Genomic DNA, 15208 nt, shown 5'->3' with positions numbered 1-15208 from the left:
GGTTCTTTTGTAGTGCAGATGCTTTTTAGTTGGATATAATCCATTTGTTTATTTTTGCTTCTGTTTTTCTTATGATGGATTCAAATTCCCAGAGATATGACTGAAGCTAACAGCATGGACTGTTTTGCTTATATTTTCTTTAATGCATTTTATTACTTCAGGTGTAACATCCAAGTACTTATGCTTTTGTTTCTTTGCTTGTTTGGGGGAAACACCTAACAGTGCTCAGGGCTTACTCCTGGCTCTGCTTTCAGGGTTCACTCCTCCCAGTAGGGCTCAAGGGACCTAATAGGGTGCCAGTGATTGGACCCTGTGCTGGTGCAAGACAAAGCTCCCTACCCACTGTTCTGTCTCTTCAGTCCAAGTCTCTGATTTATTTCTAATTAAATTTTACGCATAGTTAATTTCTTTTAATTTTCATTTCTGTTTTTTGCATATGGCTTTCTAGAAAAACTTAAGAGTTTTGGTTCAATGATACCTATTTTTCTAGGTAAGGGTAATTCACTGTAAATGAATTAATGCCAGAGAACTCATGTGTTAGAAAAAATATTCCTGGACCAGAACACTGAAAAAAAACTCCAGAGAATTTCTGATATGATTCTATGGCATGTGGTTGTTGCCTTTCCTTTTAGACAGACAAAAAATACTTTAATACTTTTAATAAACAGCTTTGCTTTGACCCAGGCACCTCGAGAATTTTTAATTTGTCTGCTTTTTCTGTTCATTATGTTGCTCTAATTCTAATTGTGTTCACTGAAAGAATCATGCAAAGTTCTTTCTGGTGTGTAATCTGGACTGACAACCTCAACACTTAGATTCTGCTGTTGCTCCTTCATGGGTAGTAATCTCTCTGTCATGCTTTGTTTGGAGATTGTCGGGGGTGGTTCTCCAGAGTGATGAATGCCATCTTTGTTTAAAGAGTCAAGAGGGAAAATAATCTAATTCTACTCAAAAGAGAGGACAGTAAACCGATACTGTATTTCCATTGCTTTTGGAAAAAGAACAGTAAATGACAGCAAAACTAAATAGCTTGATACTTGCACAGTATAAATTACCCAGCGGAAGAGATGTGTTGAGGAGAGTGAGGATTTGATCTCTGCCTTTCAGTTTTCAGTCATTGTCAAGCATGAAGTACAAAAGTTGGCTCTGCAAACTTTGACTTTATCCAGGATACTAGGGAGAAAGCCAAGAGATTTTTTTTACCCCTGCTAAGTTGCTCAGGATTGGTCTTTTGTGGATATGTTTACATTGGTAAATAAAATCAGACTTTAGGCACTTTGCTACAGTGGCATTTTATAAATAGTGGGTTGGGCCCTATTAATGGATAATGAAGTCATAGCATGTCATTACTTTCTCTATAATGGAATAATATATAAAATAGCATAGAATGGGATATAGTTGGGTGGAATACAAAATTTTAAGTGTACCTAATGAGCATGAATGTTTTTATGGAACTGTTGTTTTAGTTAGATGTATAGACTTACACAGATATTGTGTGCTGCATGTAAAGTGTACTTTTTATTGTGGATCATGGTCAAATAATAGTTGCTAGGAATTTTTTACTTTAGAGATTCTTTCCTGGGACTATGTTTTGATATGAACAATTTTTCCAAAACATCATTTTGCTTGGAATTTAATAATTTGGGGTTTGTGGTTGAAGTAACTGTAGAAAGTCTTCAGATTGTTTGAACAGTAATTATTTTCTTGATGTTAAAAACTCTAAGTAGGAAAAAAAGTTTGGCTTGTTGAATCTGCCTATGTTATTGTCCTAACATATAACACTGATAGTAACACCTCTTTTCAAATGTCAAACATTTTGGGAAACACCCTACGGTTAAAAAACCTTCAGTGACATTCAGATAGCAACCAGAAGTCACAAATCGCTGTTGGTAATATTATGTACCTCTTCACCTCTGACTAGAATGAGGAATTTGTCAATCGTTAGTCAATTGCAATGACATAGTCAAGTTGATTTTAAAAACTTTTCTATGATAGGCTATGTTGTGTCAAGTTTCCTCCACCTAATTCAGCTTATTTCGAATCTGTTGTTTTGAGTTAACATGATGTAGAATTAGGAACTTTGGCAAAATCTAGTTAGTGGCCTGTCCATTTATCAATAAGTTTCCATCATGCGGAAACATGCACGTAAATATGTGTACACAGAGCATATTAGTATATGATACATTTTGCTAAATAAAGCGATTCTTGAGTACTTCGTCTTTGTAATCTAAAAGTCACAAAATAAATAATAAAAATTGCTCTGGAAAAAGACAGAGGTTAACTGGTATACTACTTGAGAATTTGAAGATTGTGTTTGGACTCAGCAGTAAGGAAACATTGATTTTGACTAGTGGTATCCATGATTAACTGAGGAGACAGCATGTGTTCATTCTAGACCTTTTTGGTTTAGTAAATCAATATGTATCTTGGAAATATGAAATGCTACCTCCATCTTGTAGGAGAGGAAAATAGACTGCTCTTCTTTAGAGGAACAGCAGTTACATGTTAAAGGAATAGCTACATAGGAGGAGGAAACTAGGCCATTAATGCAATGCAAACAGTTTATATTAGGATCCATAACATTTGATGAGAGGGCTGAGGCTGTTTAGATAAATTGACAAATGATAGGTAGATAAATAGGTGATATATAGATGACATCTTTTTATCATGATGTGACCCTTTTATAATAAAAACTGCAATAACCTTTATGTTATATTTTGCTTGTTTGCTCTAATCCTCACTTGTGTACAGTTAATACTGAAAAAATAGACCAAGAGTCATTTATAAATAACATATTAGTAAACCAAGTTAAAGGAACTTTATTTATTCTTTAACCTACAATTTGCATTAATTGGGAGCAGTCATGAGAAAGTTTGCCAACCTCACCTGAGGTCAGATGGTGTAACAAAATGAACTGTTTCATGCCCAGAAATAAATGTATTCCAATTATAAATATGAATTAGTTATAAAACAAATTCTTTTCAAAGTGCAAAATTACCACACTGTTAATATATTTGTGCCCCAATTAAAAATGTGTTAAGAACACACATTCTGGGCTAAAGTTGTTCCAGGGGGTGATTCTCATTTTGCTTTGAATCTTGTATAAACAAATTGGTCTCTCTCCTTGGGCCATAAGCAAATTTAGAGCTCCTTATTTTCTAGGAAGAAAAGAATTTTTAATGGGTATGTTTAAATTGATAGAGCCTGGGGTTTGACCCTGTGTCTTTGAATTTCCCCCATCTCCAGGATATCAGTTTGAACTTGTGTACTTGGGAAACCCTGTTTTATTCTTTTTTTCTTTTTTTAGCTTTTTGTGTCTCACCCAGCAATTCATAGGGGTTACTCCTAGCTTTGCACTCAGGAATTACTCCTGGCAGTACTCAGGGGACCATATGGGTTGCTGAGATCCAAATCTGGGTCGGCCGCCTGCAAGGCAAATGCCCTGCCCACTGTACTATCGCTCCAAGCCCCTCTGTTTTGTTCTTACCTTTAGGTATACTCTGAAAGAGATGTTATTTCTTTCTATTAGAGCAAAATTAGGACGCCCCATCAATGGCAGGTTTTCAGCTTTCTTTTCCACAGTTTCATCTTTAAAATCTGAGCCTGTTCTCAGAAATTCAGAATGAAACTAAGGATTTCATACTATATGAGTAAAATCTCTTGGTAATTCCTTCTTCACTACTTGACCTCAGGTAAATTTTTAAACCTTCTCATCTGAAAAATGGGGTTATTAATAATATTTGCCTTATACAATTGCTATTTGAAATTAAGTGAAATTAAATCAGATAATTGGCAGAGTCCAGCTCATATATAAATGCTTATAAATGTTAGATATAAAGATACATATTATCAATTACCATAAAATAATTTTTAGGATTTTACTAGGTCACATTAATTAACATATTTTCAGGGTATAACTCAAGATTATTCATACCTGCAAAAATAAATCGATTCAATATTATGTTAAAAAACACTGTTTTTAAATGTTAGCATTATATTCATTCATCATTAAGTCACAACAGAAGCACAAACTTCCACCATTCTTTCAAGTTTAGTCTTTTGGAGTTTATAATATTCTTCTTAAATTATTTGGTCAATGGCCTATATGAATACCACCATTTTTGATTGCCTAGCAAATAGTGATGTGATATTGATGGCTTGGGATTTGAAGATTTATGACGAGCAGCGAGAGTAACTTTGAAGAAATTAGACAAATGCAACCCAAAGTCCTCTCCAGTATTCTCTAAAAGGAGCAAAAATAATAACAAGCAGAATCATTTATAACTATGTGTTGCCTTTAAACATTCTGCATGGAATTGTAGTGTAGAAGAACCAACAATAAGGCCACATCTTGAGATGTGAGTCAGTCTCAGAGAAAATTTGCACATATAAGCGTATGCACACCCACACATAACCAACAATCACTTTAATGATATAACAAGTGTTTTTATGGTATCATAAATGTTGGGTGTTGGGTGAAAAGACAATGGCTGAGCCTATATTTATTCAATGTGGCAGTTAAAGAGAATGAGCTATTACAGATCAACATGGTGAGCTCTCTCATACCAATGTTGAACCAAAATAATCCATTCCTATCATGCAGGTAACTTTGTTCATTGTTTCTGATACACATATTACATTTGATTTTTTAAAGGCGAACTATAAGAAAACATTTATGAATTGTTCCTGGAATAGGGTTGTGCAAGGAAATTTTACCTAAGCTCTATTTTTTATGTTAAAAATAGCAGATATAACAAAATACTATTAGTGGTCCTTTGAAATAGTGGGAATTCGGACATTTGTTCTAGTAACCTCTGTTTTTCTATGATTTATAAGTTTTACACAAAGAGCAAATTAATTTCTAAGATCACAGTAGATTTAAAAGAAAAAAAAAGAACAGTTTCTTGTGGGCTGGGTAGACAATACAAGAGGTAAGGTGCTTGTCTTGCATGTGATAAACTCTGTTTTAGTCCCCAGCATCTGAGCCCAGAACTAGGAATAGCTGCTGAGTACTGCCATGTTTAAAATCCCCCCCCCACACACATATACACTGTGTGTGGGGGGGGGGGGGGATTTTAAACATGGCAGTACTCATGTTTAAAGTGTGGGCACCTGTGCAGTGAAACTGCTTTCTTCACTGCTTTCAAATTGTTGTGTAGACAGACCCTTGGTAACATCAGCTGCTGTATGAGAAGGTGCTAGAGTTTGTCTCTCATGTTGTTTATTAATGTCACCAATATAATCTCAACTAAATCTAGATAGCACTGGCCTGATGCCCTCATGCATACCCTGATACATAACCTACCTTGCATTCCAGGTGCCATATGGTTCTGCCGCCATAATGGCACCACTGCAGCTTTTATCTAGGACCTATCTCAGAAACCATTTTCTCAGAACTATCTAATCCCTTTAGAACAAAAAATTTTCTAAATTGTGAACCAAAGAGATAGTACAGTGGGTAAGTCACTTGCCTTTGCCTTCAGTCAGCCTGGGTTCGATTACCAGCACCCTGTATGTTCTCCCAAGCACTGCCAGGAGTGGATCTCCCTGAGAGCAGAGCCAGGTCCAAGCCCTGACATGCATGGCACCAAAAAACTTCTAAATTGCTTAAGACATTTGTTCATATCCACAACCTGAGAATCCCAAACTTCTGAGTCCTAGTCATTGAAAAGCAGACTTTGGGGTCCACAAGTATTGCATGCATCTAAATGTGTTGTTATAGTACTCATGTTCAAATTTTTTTTCTCTAAAATCATCTTCTCTTTGAAATAAGATTTATCTAAGTCTATTTGCATTTATTTAAAGTCAGAGACAGTCTGAAACCAGACTCTATTTAAACACAGAAAGAAGAGCAGATACAGATTAAGCAAATGTTGGGGAACTTAGGGGAGAAAAAATAACATATTCATTTATATTCTTGTATTTTCTTTTTTTTCCAGATCTACGGTTTCCCTTCCATTGGCTGTCCTGTGTGGGTGCCAAGTTCTACACGTGATTTGATGGATCAGAAGGTCAGATGACTAGTTTGACTTGAATCTGCTGATTTATGATATTTGTGATTGTCACATTTTAGCACTGTGAGATATATCTACTAAGCTGTGGCATTGCTACTTTGGTTAATGTGGTTTTGAGCTCTGATAATTCAGGAGAGAGAAGAGTAGATTGCAAATGAAACAGGGAGAAAAAGAAATCCATTTTCACTCTTGGTGTGGAAAAAGTAGTATGTATAAAGATTTAGCAATATTCTCCAATCTGTCTTTTCTTTGTTAAAAAAAAAAGCCTCAAGACTTCCGCTGTCATTGGTTAGAGAAGATCCACTAAAGTGTGGGCACCTGTGCAGTGAAACTGCTTTCTTCACTAACCAAGCCCTCCAAATCCCCTAAATTCCCCCTCTGCACCCCAATGATTTGGCCATACCAAGCAGTCCCTTGGGAACGTGTGGTTAGAGTTTAGACCTCTGTCTGTTTACATTATTATAATAACAGTTTCAGTTTGCCTCTGCAGTGAAGTTTGTGTCAGCACTTTGCTTTCTGTGTTTATTATTTTTAGCAGTTTAAAAGTTAACCGTGAAAAAAATGACTTTCTAGCTGGAAGGTGACATTCAGCCTTGGCAAGGGCCCAAAGGGAGTCTATAGAAATGCTGGTTGACTGTGCCTTTTGAATGCTGTCTTTGTGGCTCTCCTTGCCCATGGCCTCTGGCCTATTGTCTGGGTGCCTCAGGTGGGGTGGCACTATCTGATTGTAACTGGTGCTAAGATTACAGTGCTCAATGCCCAACCCTCCCTGGGGGCCCCAGCCTGGCTGCCTCTGTCTCCCGGCCCTCTCTCCAGGGACCCAGCCACAGTTCTACTATCAGAAAACACTGTTTGTAATTTATAGAATGTTCAAGGAAAAGAGATTAGTTGGGAATGTCTAGACCAGGGCTTCACTAACTTTTTTTTCCCTTGAACAAAGAATCCTTTTCCCCAATGAAATCTTCCAATGAACCTGAGTTTATAAGGCAAGCTAAAGTACAGTGGCTCTGTTTGAAGGTTAGAAGGGTGGCCAGAAACCCCCTCTTACACCTCGTCTTCACCCATCCCCAATCAAGGTACTGTGAAGTTACCAACACTGCCAGAAGCCTGTGATTCCCAAGGGTACTTCTGCTTCATTCTTTCATCACTGTAAAGAGAAAGAAAACAACAGAAGTTGTTGTGGATGATTAAAATATGAGGCTTTAGACACTAAAGAGCACATACTGTATTAATACATTTTCATATAGTCCCAAGAAAGGTCTGGCCAATAGGGTGATAAGACTCAAGGGAGTGATTACCTCATCACAAAGTGGGGATTGCAAGGGAAGATTTTATGAGAGGGATTAAATGTCTACAGATGTGTGGCTGACATAACATTTCTCAAAACTACAACAAGAAAATTACTAAGCCAAAACATTAAGAATGTAGGAAATGAAAATATTTCTGAACTTCTTTAAATTCTGAAAATACCAATGAATGTTTGTAAATCTATGTGGGCCATTAACTGAGTTGGGCTAAGGTCGTTATGTAAAGGTTACTAGTGTAGTGAAGATAGCAAAGCATGCTGCTCTTCCAACATCCTCAAGTTGACACTTTTCTTTGTTCAGTAACCTCCCAAGCTAGAAGACAAATTTCAGAGACTTCTACCCAAATGAACCAGTGAATCTCCTTTGGGGTCTTCTGTCCTGTAAAGTGGCTGACAGGTTCTGTGGTTTCTAGTAGAGAAAATCCCCTGGTCAATTTTGTTTCGGTTTGGTTAGGTTTGGTTTGGTTTTAAGCCATACTCAGCTGTGCTCAAGGGTTACTTCTTGCTCTGTGTTAATGAATCATTCCTGGCAGTGCTTGGGGGGAGGGGGAACGTGGGGAAGGAGGAGGACAATATTTGGAGCAAGGATCTGAACCAGGGTGAGCTGTATGCAAGACAAGCACCTTAACCTCTTCACTATCTCTTCTGCCCCCCAACTGCAATATTTGATGATTCCATTACTTTGACATATACTATTGATTATGCTCTGAGAGTTCGTCATAGAATAAACTTTGGTTCCTCAATACATCTAAATGCTTTTCCCTCACCTCTTAAAATACAAAATTCCTTCTCTTACATCTTAGTAATGGAAGATATGGTGATGAAGGTTAGAAGACTGGCCTCAAGTTGACACCTGTAACATTGGCTATTTTTAGGTTGTCTTTTTGCCTGAGGCATATGTCACATACACTCAAATGAATGCTTTTATACCTGTGTCCTTGCTTTTTGGCATTTTGACCCTCTGGAAGAGTGATCTTCAACCACTGATCCATGGACTGGTTTCAGATCACAGATGTAGGAAGGTGGAAAACAATGAGTTTAACCCCCTTGGTTATAACTACCAGTTGCTGGACCAATATGCAAAACTGATGCAGATCTGTAGGCATAAAAAAAGGTTCAAGAACATCACTCCACAAAGCATTTTCTTCCCTCTAAAATATGTTGATCCCATCATGTTTAGTTCTCATTATATATGTGTTTCTGAAATCTGGTGGAAAAGTAATCATTTGGGTTAAAGCACAGCTCAGGACATTGGCTCGGGCAGATAAGAAACAGTAGCCATCTCTGTTGGGCTGATTAGTGTGTGATGGAAAAACAGACTGAGAAGATCTAGGAAAATGTTTTGAAAAGAAGATGACAGTTGTAGGAAGTGGCAAGAGGGGTAATGTAGGAGGAAGTAAAGATGCTCAAATATTCTTGCCTTTAAGATTGTATTTCTTTTCTTCAGAATGGACAAGTTTTCTATTGAGTGATTTCCCAACAAAGAACCAATGCCTATTTAACTCATAAGATGGATCCACATTTACAAAAATTTAGTTCATTCATGAAGTTATGGCAAAACTGAGTCACCCACAAAAAAAATTTAAAATAATCAGATATATTTTAGTCTGCACATAATGTCCTTGCCTGCACATAAACACAAATTTCCTAATTGAGTCAAATTAATTTAGCAAGATTTTTATCCAACCAATTTAGCTTAATGGGCATATGAGCATAAATATAATTATACCATGTAAGAGTATAAGCAGGATTTGCTTCTTTGCAACTCTGTGTCCATTTGGAAGGAACTGTGAGTCATTAAGAGTCAACTTATCTTAATGGAAAGCACCAAGACAAAACTGTTTGTCTTCTCCATTCCAGCAACTTGGAACAAGCAATTCTTCTACAGCCAACATTATTAAAAGTTATGCATGCATGTGTGTATTTATCTATTTAGCTATTCATGAGAATGAGAGTAAAATGTTAATAACTAAATTCCAATCTACTGATTTTTTCCCCACTGACTTTTCAAAACCATCAACTTGAATCTTTTAAACCATCATGATTTATAAAAGAACTCTTTAAAGTATGAAAATATTGATTTGAGTACTATCTCATTTTCCTTCCCCCAACTATTTGTCTAGTTTGTGCTGTTGGACTAATAACAACAACCCCCACCCCCAAAAAAAGGATGAAAGAAAAATATCAAGCAACTTAATATATTATTAGTAGTAGTATTATCCTCACTTTATAAAAAATGAAATAGGATAAAATATTTAGAATAAAAGCCTAACAATTTTATAGTCAGAGGGAAAGACAGCTTTTAATTAAGATTATCTATAAAGCTCTGTTCTCAGGAGAGAAACCATGAATCACAATTAATCAGCATACTGTATTAGCTAGATTGGAGAAGTAGCTTCAATTGTGGAGAGAATTAACTTCTTTTTGGAGGTCTCTCTATACGCCCCAAAGAATTATAAATACCATGGTATTTATATTTTTATATTTTTTTAAATTTTTATATATTTATAACTTTATAATTTTTTTCTTCGAGGCAGTTAAGGGTGGTTCTGTGGCCATAAAGGATTTAAGTACCTTTATCTGTAGTTCTGTTCTCTGTTTTTAGTGAGAGGTGCAGGGAGAGTAAGAGAGCCCAGCTGTGCTCAGGTCCTATTTGTGGCTCTGTGCTCAAGGATCTGGCAGGACTTAAGGGACTATATGCATTGTTGGGGACAAAACGAAGATTGGTTCACATGCAAGACAAATGCCTTACCTACTTTACTATCTTTCCAGTCCCTGTATAGGTTTTCAAAGACTTGGCACAAAAATTAGAAGGACGTAGAATGCTTAATCAGTACTTTTTATGCTTATATGTATATTATCATGGTTATATTTTGGAGATTTGTTTTTAAAATTGATCTCACCTAATTCATATTCTTTGGGGGAATGAGTTTTGAGGGGGAAAACCCAGTATATTCAGGATTACTCCTGGCTCTGTGCTCAGGAAATACACCTGGCAGAGTTCAGGGAACCTCATGTGGTACCAGGGATCAAGGCCAGGTCAGCTGCATGCAAAGCAAGTGCCTTTTCTACTGTGCTATCTCTCTGGCCATGTAGTACCATCTTCTTAACTGGCAATTTTTTTGTTTGTTTTTGCTTGAGGGCCACACCCAGTTTCCTCAGAGCTTATTCCCAGCTCTGCACTCAGGAATCACTCCTGGCAGTGCTCAGTGAACCATAGGAGATGCCAGGAAACTGAAGCCAGATCAAAGGCACACAGGGCAAGCACCCTACCCACTGTACTATCACTCTGGTTCCTAACCATACAATATTACCCACAATGTTTTTTCTTGGTTTCGATGACTACTGGAGCTGTAGCCTTCACACACAATTCTAGGGCAGCACAGATGTTAGAAAAGAAGGCATGAAAGTCATCCATTACCAGGATCAGAGATATTGTCCTGGGGTTAAGGCACTTGCGTACATATGGATGACTCCTCACACATATCCCTTTAGAACTGATGGTGGTCTCTCCTGAATAGAGAGCCAGGAGACAACCTTGAGAACCACTGGATATATTCTACCCATCTCTCCATGCAAATAAACTAAATTAAAATGTCATTGATTAACAACCATTTTTTTTACTCTGTAGTAGATTCTATTAGCATTCCCTCCCAATGACTTCTTTTTATAACCTATTCTGTCAACTTCTAGTTGCAAAAGAAGCTGGAAAATTTAGCCAGGTGTCTTGCAGTTCTAAAGTACAGTAATATTTTATAAGAGAATGTCAGTGAAGGCACCTGGCTGACCTGGTCTCAGTTAGGCATCTATTAGAACATCTTTGATTATGTAAAGGACTAACCAGGGTGACAGTTCAGATGCACTGAGCTCAGAACCAACCGCAAGTTGGATAAAAGAGGGCCTAATAAATGGTAGTGTTGAGGACTCCAGATGCTGGTGATAGGCTTTATATTTATTAATAAGGTGATATCAAAGACAGGAGAGAAGAGATGAATGTGGTGGAATTTGTTAAAAAATGATTGACCAAAAAATATTGTATTTGTTAACTAGTTAAACAATTCAAAATTTTTTAAACAAACACACGTGCATATATAAAATACATTATATATACATGTATGCATAAACATATGCATATATGTGAATCACAATTCAATGGACATTTAGGTAAATTCTTGGAGAAAAAATCTACATAAATAAAAAAGATACCTGCTTTTCTCTCTGATGTTGATGCTATTGTTTATTGTCAATGTACAAGTAATATCTAAATAAGTACATGCATGCAAGCATAAAACATAACATGTAATTATCCTGACGTTCTATGCCACCAATGACAATAATGTTCAAACTTCGACATTCATTAAAAAAGAAAAAGAAAAGGCAAATTATAGAATTTTAAAGAGAATAAAAAGAAATTGTAAAGATATATAAAGTTATCATAAGAAACTACTTCTTTAAATTGAAGAAAGTATCATTAGTTTGCTAACCCTATTTCTGTAAATTTTTCACTCTGAATTTCCAGATGCTATCAATGTTAGTCCCCAGAGAGCTACAACGAATGTCTTTCCAGTTTGCAAAGGATAAAATTATCACCCATTTCTGATGCAGGAAGTATAGATCAAGAAATTCCCAAAGCAGCTGTTCTGGAACACCTTGCACCCGTGGAACTTAATTAACCCACATATGCACACATCCTTGTGTATGCATGCAGTGACAAAGCTGGATAAAAATGACTTAAGTTTGTAGGTACAACTTTATTGGTATTGTGTTTGACATCTCTGGTTGCAAAGGAGAAGCAATTTTCCATTTTACCTCTTAAAGTCAGCTACTATTAAAAAAGCATACCCAGATGTTTGAATTTTAGCTCCCCACAGATTGCAATTTTAAAGCTAATGTGAGCCCTGTTCTTGCCTGCAAACGTGGAAGAGCGACAGATTTGGTTGGCATTGGCTGCCTGCTACTTCAGGAGTCTCCTCAGGAAGCCTGCTGAGGCAAGTGTTGTAATTTCTACTGTGATATTCTGGACAAAGTCTCTCATTAAAAAGTAAATACCTATATGCTTACGTGGTGGAAGTATAAAAACACGCATGAGAAAAACAACCAACTGTAAAATAGTGGCTAGCTTGGCTACAGAGAGGAGGGAGAGGAAAGAGATAATGAGATAGGTCGTAGTGTTTTGTTGTACTTTATTTCTTGTGAAGGAAGAGATGAAGCAAGTAGAGCAAATTTGCTTGAATAGTGGTTACAGGGTTTGAATGGTGGGTACAGAATTTTGTAATCCTTTTTTATACCCTTTGAATGTATGTAATATTTTGTAATTTAAATATTTCAATGAGAGAAATGACCTTTGCATAAGCAAAAAGATTTGAGTGCTTGAATTTCTTTACTTCACCCATCCCAATCTTCTTACAAATCACTTACATCTTCTCTCTCCCTAAGCTCCCTAATCAGGGCTGGGGAAGTAGCTCAGTGGTAGAGTACATGCCTTACATGTGTGAGGCTCAGGGTCCACTCCCTATCACCAAAGAAAAATTAGTTAATAGACCATCTACTAGATGGTCTTAAAGTACATATTAAAGTAAAGTACATACTATGAGATCCAACTCGAGCTAGGAATTCCCTTGCCCACATTATTAATATGTCTTACTCTTACTTTTCTTTAATTATTTGATTTTTGGGCTAAACCTGGCTGTCCTCAGAATCTTAGCTCAGGGATGACTCCTCACAATATTCAGGGGCCATATATACTTACGTGGTGGAAGTATAAAAACATGTAGGAGAAAAAAAACTGTAAAATAGTGGCTAGCCTGGCCAAAGAGATGAGGGAAAGGAAAGAGATAGTGAAATAGGTGCTCTTTTCATTCAGAGAGAGGAATTGAAAGGTTCCCAGATCCAACCCAGGTCAGCCACATGCAGGATAAGCACCCTAATCCCTGCACTATCACTTCAGCCCTATTTATTTTACTTTTAAAATTACCTTATCTCTCAGTTTCTGAGCTTGCCTTTTTAAAATACCTTATTAATTAAATCATATTGCAGGGTCTGATTATAACTTATAATAATTTAATGGAACCTAGAATGTTTTACTATCCACTAGTGAATGTGATAAATCCTTGTCATTAAGATCTGCCAGGAATTTCATAGCAAGTTATTGCTGGAACTAAAAAAAATTCAAATTTGCTAATTCCTAAATACATAATAATATTCATTCAGACAGACAAAATCATTCTTTGACAAGTGTTCATTCTGCAAAATGGTCAAAGGACCTGGTTTATTTTAATCAAAAGTTTTTGCAGTTGTTTTGAATGTTAGGTTGTCTTATTTCATGAATACCCTTATTGATTGGGCAGCTTTTTCTTGAACTGTGAGGAGATTATAGCAAGTACAATTAATTTCTAGTTTAGGATTGTGTTTTCCCTATTAATAGATGGAACAGCTAGTAACCAGCTCTATTTAGGCAAATAAATCCTTTGATAAATATTTACTAACTTCATAATGTATGCAATATCCCACACTATGCCAATGGGAAGTACAAAAATATAGCTAACTATACTTTTCAAAAAAATTAACTGGGCAATTATATACGAAGGAAAAGGTAAATAATAATTTTAGTTAATTATATTTATGTTTTCTAAAAATCTATATGGAGCAGAGTACAGATATAGGATATCAAGAAAAGGATACACTAGTAGTGGCTTCAAGAGCCCATATGACTATTATTGGGGAAACCAGAATTGAATCAGGTCTAGAAGAATAAAGATATTTTGAGAGGAATGGATAGGGAATGTTAATAATCTTAAAACCTATTTTCAACATTTAACTGGGTTTTGAAAAAAATTAGTGTTATTGTAGAATCCGATTTGTTTAATCTCTAGACAATGGCTACATTATAGTTTTATACCTGTATAAAGAGTTTTTTTCACAATTTCTATTTTAAGCATTGACACGCATAGCTTTGAGGTTGAAATTAATCAATGAAGGAAATGAGCAAGGATGTTATAGTGGGAAAGGCTATCAAAAGATTCTACAAGCCTGTTCATTAAAACTATTTGCAATGAAATGAGGATAAACTAAGCACTTCTTTTAGTGCAGTTTTTCTTTCTTTGAAAAAAAGTATTTGATAGAACAGGTTTCTTGCCAACCATTAGTTATCAACTTTCATAAGGTCAGAGGGTGCAGTGTATCAAACATATTCTAGAGATTGTTATTTAATTACCAGTAGAAACTTTTCTCAAAGAAAATCTTTGAAAGTGATTAATAAGTAACAGAGTTTGTCAGATACATTTGGCTTTTTTTCTCTTCTATTTCTTTTTATTATTGTCTGAAAGAGGTTCAAAGATAAAAGCAGGAAGCAGGAACTTAATCCACAGTCTGAAAACGCAGACCATGACTAAATAGGAAGTGGTACAATTATTCATTTTATCTAGATGTTCCCATTAAATTCAAAATACTCTCATTTATATCTTGCATTTCCCATTAAATCAGAACTAGTATAATATGTATTTTGCAGCAAATAGACACAAAATTGGAATATGGTATTATAAATGCATTTGCCTGTTTGATATTCTGGTAGTCTGGAGTAAAAGACAGTTCGCTGTAACCCATTTAGCAATATACTGTACAAGGACCTTTAGTTTTCTAGTTTAAGCTTGTTTTGATTCATTTGATCTTGGGTTTGTAGCTAGTGTTTTTCAACCTTTTTCTAACCATGGTTCCCTGTCAACCTTGTTTCCTTCTATGACTCCACACTCTACTGGTTGACCCTCTTGGAATATCCTGGGTCCCCAGAAGGGATATGTGGGTCTTGGATGAGAACCTCTATTGTAGACTACTAATTATAAAGTGATAATTTTACTGAATATTATGGTTCGTGTATTTACCTAATATGCTA

At 36.1% G+C, this 15208-nt stretch overlaps 1 protein-coding gene across 7 annotated transcripts in view; it reads left to right on the top strand.

Moving 5' to 3' along the window:
- The window catches only part of THRB (thyroid hormone receptor beta), a 441166-nt gene that overhangs the window by 167455 nt on the left and 258503 nt on the right, over positions 1-15208 (top strand). For all 7 annotated transcript variants that reach the window (XM_056129151.1, XM_056129152.1, XM_056129154.1 and 4 more), the window contains one exon: positions 5940-6011. The gene's annotated coding sequence lies outside the window, so the exon portion shown is untranslated. The remainder of the gene's footprint in view (positions 1-5939; positions 6012-15208) is intronic.

The sequence above is a fragment of the Sorex fumeus genome, unplaced genomic scaffold, assembly GCF_029834395.1.
Source record: "Sorex fumeus unplaced genomic scaffold, SorFum_2.1 ptg000072l, whole genome shotgun sequence".
Classification (NCBI taxonomy): Eukaryota; Metazoa; Chordata; class Mammalia; order Eulipotyphla; family Soricidae; genus Sorex; species Sorex fumeus.
Note: the sequence above shows the minus strand (reverse complement) of the source record. Positions and strands in the feature narration are given on the sequence as shown.